Source organism: Pinus tabuliformis, chromosome Q (genome assembly GCF_031772625.1).
Source record: "Pinus tabuliformis cultivar Carrire ecotype Pingquan chromosome Q, CPIR1, whole genome shotgun sequence".
Lineage (NCBI taxonomy): Eukaryota > Viridiplantae > Streptophyta > Pinopsida > Pinales > Pinaceae > Pinus > Pinus tabuliformis.
In genome coordinates this window covers 520,227,222-520,236,716 of record NC_142296.1, presented here as the reverse complement: position 1 = coordinate 520,236,716, position 9,495 = coordinate 520,227,222, and the positions used below count along the sequence as shown (strand labels likewise).

At 34.9% G+C, this 9,495-nt stretch overlaps 1 pseudogene; it reads left to right on the top strand.

Annotated features, from left to right (window-relative positions):
* The first annotated feature begins 420 nt into the window (after positions 1–420).
* Positions 421–2,682, top strand: LOC149220472 (cullin-1 pseudogene; annotated as a pseudogene).
* The last annotated feature ends 6,813 nt before the right edge of the window (positions 2,683–9,495 follow it).

The window sequence follows — 9,495 nt, the reverse complement described above, 5'->3', positions numbered from 1 at the left end:
ATTAAAAAATTATAATGAAATCCGAAAGCTCCCTAAAGTTCTCATAGCGAACCATGCCCACCACACTCCGGCTCCGTTACTTTTTCATTACGTTAATGTGAGATTAAATAAATGAAGGACAACTCCCAAAAATGGTCACCGAGGGACTCCTCGGGCTCAACGATGCTCATGAGCCTCATATCAATTAACGAACACTTCATTCATATGCGCGGCCCCAGAACCTAGCCTTACACAATATAAATACAAGAAGGTTGGGATCAGCCTTTTATATCGTATCAGCCCTAGCCTTACACAAGATAAATACAAGAAGGTTGGGATCAGCCTTTTATATCGTATCATATCAGCCTGTTTGGGGTTCAGCGCGCAGTGTTGTGAAACCTTCAGATCACTAAGTAAACAGTTGGCGGCTTTGGTTTCAAAATGACGAGGAGCAGTGGAAGTATCTTGAACGTGGAGGAAGGATGCGCTATTGCCAAAAGGGCCGTGAAAGACAATAGGGTTGATCTGGAAGAAGGTTGGGCTTTTATTTATAAAGCTATCCTACAGCTAAGAACCCGGTTGGAGGGAGATCTCAACTTTAATGTGACAGCGGAAGAGAGAGCGGTTATTTACAGTATCGTCTACAATCTGTGCAAAACTCGCCTTGACAAAGAACAACTCTATGATAGATACGGGGATTCCATGAAAGAGTACATCAGCTCAATGGTTTCACCGGCTTTGAGGGAACAGAATGATGATGAGGAGTTGTTGTTGAGAGAAGTTGTGAAACGCTGGAAAATTTACAAGGCGATGCTACATTGGATGGACATTTTCTTCGAATATTTGGATCGCGTGTTCACCCAAAGGTATCCCTCCGTTATTTCAGTCAGAAAAGTTGGAATCATGTACTTCCGAGACCTGGTTTTTCTGGAAATGCGAATGAATGTGAAGAATGCGGTGATTGTTCTCATTGACGAAGAGCGTGAAGGAGAGCCAAGAAATGATACTCTTTTGAAGGATGTTGTGGCCATTTTTCTTGACCTTGAAATTGAAATGGATTTGTATACAAATGATTTTGAAGTGGCTATGTTGGAACAAACTGGAGCTTTCTATTCTCAGAAGGCTGCTTCATGGATTTTAGAAAATTCCTATACCGACTATATGTCAAGGGTGAATGAATCTCTCATACGCGAGAAGGAAATAGTTGCCAGATATTTGCATAGGAGCAGCCAGCAAAAGGTATTAGACAAAGTAAAACATGTACTGTTTTCCCATTACATGACACATTTTCTTGAGGATGAAAATTCAGGATGCCTTGCGTTGCTCAGGGAACATAGATATACAGATATTTTGATGATGGGGAGGCTATTTGATAGTGTACCTAATGGTTGGGACTCAATTGCAAATATTTTTAGACAACATCTTTTTAGTGAAGTAACACCACCGGTTCAACAGGCTGAAGATATTGTAAAGCAGACGGCAGGGAAAAAGGATAAACGTTTATTGTTGCAGGAAGTGGCTGCATTTGTGAGGAAGGTTATAGAACTACGTGACCAGTATACTAAATCTGTTGTCGAGGACACTATTTTTTCTGGGGTTTTGAAACAAGTATTTGGGGTGTTCTGTAATAAGGAATTTGGAGGAAGTACTAGTGCAGAATGGCTGGCTACACTATGTGATACTGTACTTGAAGAGGATAGCAGTCACGAAAAGTTGAGCGGGGATGATATAATTGAAAATGTGGTGGAATTTCTGGAGTATATTTGGGATAAAACTCTGTTTGCTGAATTCTACCAGGGAAAACTAACTCGTAGAATTTTGTTCCGCAAAAGTGTAAATGTTGGTCATGAGCAGAGCATATTGTCAAAGCTAAAACAGAAATATGGCCATCAATTAATGTCAAAGGTTGCTGGCATGCTTACGGATTCGACAAGATCCCAAGAGAGACAGAGTAATTTCGAAAACTATCTAGACAAGAATAGAAATCTCCATCTTGGAATAGAGTTTACTGTTACAGTGTTGACACCAAGATTTTGGCCAACATACAAGTGTCCCCAGATTAATTTACCTCCAGAGATGGTTAAATGTGTTGAAGTATTTAAAGAGTACTATTCTATAGAAGCCCAACAGCGGAAACTTAAATGGATATATTCCTTGGGATCCTGTAATATAATTGGTAAGTTTCAGAGAAGATCAATAAAAATGATAGCAACAACTTGCCAAACAGCCATATTATTGTTGTTCAATGCATCTGAAAGGTTGAGTTATTTTGACATCAAAAGGAAGTTGAATTTGGAGGAGGAAGAAATTGATGGACTTCTATATTCACTAGCCTGTGACAAGTACAAAATTCTTCAGAAGATTCCAGATGCAACCACCTTAACTACATCAGATAATTTTAAAATCAATTTTAATTTTACAGATAGAACAGGGAAGATAAAACTGCCAATGCCACAGAAGAAAAAATCATCCCAGGATATTCAACAAGACAGACGTTTTCTTATTGATGCATCCATAGTACGGATTATGAAGGCAAAAAAGGTTTTACAATACCAAAGACTTTTGAGTGAATGTGCTCAGGAACTTGAAGGGCTATTCAAGTTAGATTTCACGGAATTTGAAACGCGGATTGAAGATTTGATTGGGAGGGAGTTCTTGGAACGAGATGAAGAAGAGGTAGATTTGCTGATATATGTACCATGAAGCCTATGCAAGTAGAAGGGAAAAGGTTGGATATAGTTTCTTTTTTCTATCATTTAGTGTTCTTTCAAGGTTTCTAAACAGTTTTATGTAGGTATTTTATGTATATATTATTAATGTTTATGAGAATGCTATATGGAGTAACTGTGATTCCATATAGTAATTGTATTGGATTATGAGGTTATAATATTATTGGATGATTTTTCTGCAACAAAGGTTTATTATTTTGTTTTGTTTTATTTTATTTTATTTTCTCATATTTTTATGTGTAAATAATTTCTCCTATCCAGTTTCCTAGTTCCCATGATTATATATTGTTACTATCATAAGAGAAAATGTGGTCATGGAATTTTAAAATCAAGGCTTGATTTTAATTTGTGATTCAAAATATCATGGGGAACTCTTGTGGAATCATATTTGTTTATCTCCCAATTATATTGTAGTAGGATATTGTGGCATTAGAAGTAGAGACATTGTCACATTTCATAATTCCTGTTATAATACATGCTTGATAGATCTATAGTTAAGATGGATCTAGACTCGTTCCAATTGTGTGCACTCATACAAAATTTGTTGAATATGTAATTATTTTGATCATTTTAAATATGTTAAATATGGATAATGGTCATTTTAATTTTAAATTTGATCAAGGCTTTTAATAACTTGAATGATGGAATAATTTTTTTGAATGGATGATAGCAAATCTGAATAATAATCATCTAGGCAATTGCAAATAGTCTTCATTGTGATCAATCTCAAACTATTCTATTTTATTGTTTTTGTTGTCACACATGTTAGTTTTTCCTTCTTTTCATATGAAAATGGTTATTGAAATCATACATCATTCAATTGTTTAACTTCAGATATTGTAGTGTTTGTGGTTGTCTTTTATTTTATGTAAAATTTCTTCTGCATCTCATTCTCTAGTCACTGTTGGTGTGCAAGCCCCAACATTCTAATACAATCAAACATTATGGCCCATCATACATTAAACTCATCAGAAATTGAATCAAACACCTACAATATCATCCACAATTTGCATATAAAAGCCCTTCAACACATTGAATCACAATCAATCCACCTACTCATATGTCCAACACTAAATGCAAGCTCTCCAACACAATCTCTATAACACAACCTCAAACAATACATTATCCCATAAACTTAGTACAATCCACACACTTGAATCAAACTCATCAAACAATCACCAATGTGCATGCATGTGCTACACAATCTCAACCTAAATATCCTCAACCAAATCAAACCTCTAAACCACACATAATGGAAATACTATTTACCATACAAAAACTTAAGCAGCCATTGAGAACTCAATATATTGAAGCTAGAAAAATGAACTCTCCAATAAAACCCTTGCAACATAAGTGCATCACTAGTATAAACTCTAATATAAAACTACAATTCCTACATTGATGTCTCTTCTCTCCATATTAGCACCAACTAGGAGACTTGATATGCAACAAAAATAGATTAGCCATGTACATATTTTGTAGCTCCACCATCCTCTGAAATATGCTCCAATAATAAGCTCTTAAATGCTCTCTATCTCTTCACTCTTGTAGAAAGCACACTCTCTCAATCACTGAAAAAAATAATAAAAACATTTGAGGTGCACACAGTCCTATAGTCATAGCCACACCCTTACCATTAGCATACAGAGTGAAATCCTCAAACTTGAATCTCTTCTTTTGCTAGCATCCTTAGTCATATGATCAAAAACCTAAACACCTCAACAACCTTTTCCTGGATCAACACCTCTTCATCAAGTCAAGGACATTGAGGCCTAGGTTTCCAAACACCACTGCATGGATCAACACCTCTACATTAGAACAAGATTTGGGCATCAAACTAATGATAAATAGACACAAATCATGATGGCTACCTGCATCAGGTTGACATCTATGATAATATAGATAGTACTACATCGTGTTGACATCAACCTGAACACTACAATTCCAACAAGTTTGAATGCACAGTGACTAATAATTATGAATGATGGAAAATGAGAACAATGAGAATGTAGTCAATTACAAGTAGTTTATAGTTAAAAGAAGCTAACCATCTAAGTGATTGAACACTTTATTTAAGATCATAGTTCAATAATGATTGAATTACTAAACTCAATTCATCTCATTAATGGAATGAAAGTGTAGTTATTTTATCTATGATTTAATGGTGGACCGACATTACCTCTCCTTCATTGCTCAAGGTAGTAGTAGTTTAGCTAGTTTATCTTAGCATTTTACACATATTATTTATAATGTAGCTTTGTAGCATTTTACCTAGACTATTTCTAGTGTAACTTTGTAGAATTTTACATAGAATATTTCTACTGTAACTTTGTAACATAATACACATTAATTCTACAGTAATCTTGTAGTATTTCATACAGATTGTTTCCACTCATTATAAAAAATGACCCTTACCTCTTTAAGAGCTCATGAATGTTTATCTTTTATATGCAGCTATTTCTCCATACTTTACTAATATTACTTGCTATCTTTCATGTATTGCCATAACATGTTGTCTACTATTTTTATTATGAATCTAGTAAATTCTATTCTCTATTTTGATGCATTTTCAAGGAATTTCTCTCATTAGTTTGTTCTATCACTTAAGTAATTTTCCACACTCCAACATTAACCAATAGTGAAAGATTTTTGTGTTAGTTATTTATTCAATATTAACAAAAGTATAATCTACAATCCTTTCTAGAAAGTCTCTCCTACCACTCCCTAAGATAATTCGAGCCACACTACAAATTGTCTTTGAGTATTCTCCCAATGGTTTATTCCACCCATCTCTAGGATGTCTCCTTGATTCTTTTCCCCATCTAAATCTCCCTTCACGACAAATGGGTAACTGTCTTTTGTAACTCTTTATTTTAATTAAAGTAAACAATTTCTATTTTTGTTAAAGTATGTGAACTCCTAATTACTAATAATTTAGGTAAACAAATATATGTTTCTTGGTCTTCCACATCATTCATTTATTATTTAACATCATAGGTAAGAAAATTAAAGTAATAAATGGTAAAGATCAAACTTAGTAACCATAGTAATTTTTGTGCATCTTTGGGTGTTACATCTCCCCCTCCCATATGAGGAACACCATCCCTCATGTTCTTTCTACTTTCAAAAAATAAAGTGAGATAAGCTTTCTTCATAAATTCATCATCTTCCTAGGTAGCCTCATCGAGGCCAAAGTGCTTCCACTCCACTTTAACTTGTGTGATGGCTCACTTCCACAAAGTGGTTTCTCTTGGATTGAGAATAAAGAGAGGTTTTGCTAGACGTTCTCCTTCTCATTCGAATCGCACATAAACAATTCAATATTCTTTACCTAAATATTTACTCAGTTAACTATATGTTGAGGATTGTACACATACGTTTTTAGCAAAGACACATGGAAAACATTGTGGACCTAAATGTGGCTTGGTAACGAAAGTTTATAGGCTGTTGACCCAATCCATTCCAAGACTTGGAAAGGTCCATAGTACCGGGGTGCTAACTTAGCACAACCCCTAATTGTAAGGAACTTTTCTAGGGCTTTACTCTTAGATATACGTGATCTCCTTGATGAAATTCTTTGTATATCCTCTTTATATGTGCATACTTTTTCTGCCTATCGTGGGCAGCCCTTAGATTTTGTCGAACCTTATTTGCAGTCTCCTCCATTTCTTATAGCATGTGAGGACCCAATGATAGCTTATTAAATAGATTATTCCAATCTATGGGTTGTCCTAAAATGGTTATGGGGAAACGTTCTATTTTTGCAATTACCCTTCTTTTGGTCATGGTGGCTAATTGAAGTAGCCATGGTTTTGGGAACTCACTTCTTTACAGTTGACACTTTTCTACCACCTTAGGACCAACATAGCTTAAGCTAGCACCAACATAGAGACATGATATGCAACAAAAATAGATTAGCCATGTATATATTTTGTAGCTCCACCATCCTCTGAAATATGCTCCAAGAATAAGCTCTTAAATGCTCTCTAACTCTTCACTCTTGTAGAAAACAAACTCTCTCAATCACTGAAAAAACTAATAAAAACTTTTGAGGTGCACACATAGTCCTATAGTCATAGCCAAACCCTTACCATTAGCATCCGATAGAGTGAAATCCTCAAACTTGAATATCTTTTTTTGTTGGCATCCTTAGTCATATCTTCAAAAACCTAAACACCTCAACAACCTCTTTGTGGATCAACACCTCTTCATCAAGTCAAGGACATGGAGGCCTAGTTGTCCAAACATCACTGCATGGATCAACACCTCTACATTAGAACAAGATTTGGGCATAAAACCAATGATCAATAGACACAAATCATGATGGCTGCCTACATCAGGTTGACATCAATGATAATATAGATAGTACTACATCCTGTTGACATCAACCTGAACACTACAATTCCAACAGGTTTGAATGCAGAGTGACTAATAATTATGAATGATGGAAAATGAGAACAATGAGAATGTAGTCAATTACAAGTAGTTTATAGTTGCAAGAAGCTAACCATATAAGTCATTGAACATTTTATTTAAGATCATAGTTCAATAATGATTGAATTACTGTAACACATAAGCTCAATTCATCTCATTAATGGAATGAAAGTGTAGTTATTTTATCTCTTATTTAATGGTGGACTGGCATTACCTCTGCTTCCTTGCTCAAGGTAGTAGTAGTTTAGCTAGTTTATCTTAGCATTTTACACATATTACTTCTAATGTAGCTTTGTAGCATTTTATCTAGACTATCTCTAGTGTAACTTTGTAGCATTTTACATAGACTATTTCTACTCTAACTTTGTAGCATTTTACATAGAATATTTCTACTGTAACTTTGTAACATAATACACATATTAATTCTACAGTAATCTTGTAGTATTTCATACAGATTGTTTCCACTCATTATAAAAAATGACTCTTACCTCTTTAAGAGATCATGAATGTTTATCTTTTATATGCACTTATTTCTCCATACTTTACTAACATTACTTGCTATCTTTCATGTATTGCCATAACATACTCTCTACTATTTTTATTATGAACTCGTAAATTCTATTCTATATTTTGATGCATTTGCAAGGAATTTTTCTCATTAGTTTGTTCTATCATTTAAGTAATTTTCCATAGTCGACCATTAACCAATAATGAAAGTTTTTTGTGTTAGTTTTTTATTCAATATTAACAAAAGTGTAATCTACAATCCTTTCTCGAAAGTCTCTCCTCCCACTAGGGAAGATAATTCTAGCCGCACTACAGATTTTCTTTGAGTATTCTCCCACTAGTTTATTCCACCCATCTCTAGGATATCTCCTTGATTCTTTTTCCCCATCTAAATCTCCCTTCACGACAGATGGGTAACTATCTTTTGTAATGCAAACAATTTCTATTTTTGTTAAAGTATGTGAACTCCTAAATACTAATAATTTAGGTAAACAAATATACGTTTCTTGGTCTTCCACATCATTCATTTATTATTTAACATTATAGGGTAAGAAAATTAAAGTAATAAATGGTAAAGGTCAAACTTAGTAACCACATTAATTTTTGTGCATATTTGGGTGTTACATCTCCCCCTCCCATATGAGGAACACCATCCCTCATGTTCTTTCTACTTTCAGAAAATAACGTGGGATAAGCTTTCTACATAAGTTCCTCCTCTTCCTAGGTAGCCTCATGGAGGCGAGAGTGCTTCCACTCCACTTTAACTTGTGTGATGGTTCGCTTCCACAAAGTGGTTTCTCTTCGATTGAGAATAAAGAGAGGTTTCGCTAGAAACTCTCCTTCTCATTCGAATTACACATAAACAATTCAATATTCTACTTAAGAAACTCTCCTTCTCATTCAAATTACACATAAACAATTCAATATTCTACTTAACCAATTACCTGAATATTTACTCACTTAACTATATGTTGAGGATTGTACACATACTTTTTTAGCAAGGACACATGGAAAACATTGTGGACCCGAATGTGGCTTAGTAATGCAAGCTTATAGGCTACTGACCCAATCCATTCTATGACTTGGAAAGTTCCATAGTACCACGGTGCTAACTTAGCACAACCCCTAAATTGTAAGGAACTTTTCCACGTCTTTACTCTTAGATATATGTGATCTCCTTGATGAAATTCTTTGTGTATCCTCTTTATATGTGCATACATTTTCTGCCTATCATGGGCAGCGCTTAGATTTTGTCGAACCTTATTTGCAGTCTCCTCCATTTCTTATAGCATGTGAGGACCCAATGATAGCTTATTAAGTGGATTATTCCAATCTATCGGTTGTCCTAAAATGGTTATGGGGCAACGTTCTATTTTTGCAATTACCCTTCTTTTGGTCACAATGGCTGATTGAACTAGCCATGATTTTGGAAACTCACTTCTCTACAGTTGACACTTTTCTACCACCTTAGGAACAACATAGCTTAAACTAGCACCAAGATCAAATAAAACAGAGACAAGTTTTTTTTAGCAATTATACCTTCACATTCGATCATGGTGAGATGATATTCTCATTGATGATCAATGAGACCAGCATTAATTTTGGGCATGCTCCTTGCCACTTCTCCAACCATGGATGCTTCTTGCATATTCGATAGTTGTTTCGTCCATGCCTTGTGTAGACAATTTTTTTAATTGTGCGGTTCTCCGCATCCCCATCATTGTAGCGGCAATTTTGACTACTCGTCATTAAGAGACTTAATAACTCCTTCTCAGTATCTTTTTTCAGAATATGCAGCTTTGGGTTGATTCCTTGCTGGGAATTTGCTTAGAGGATTTTTCTCTAT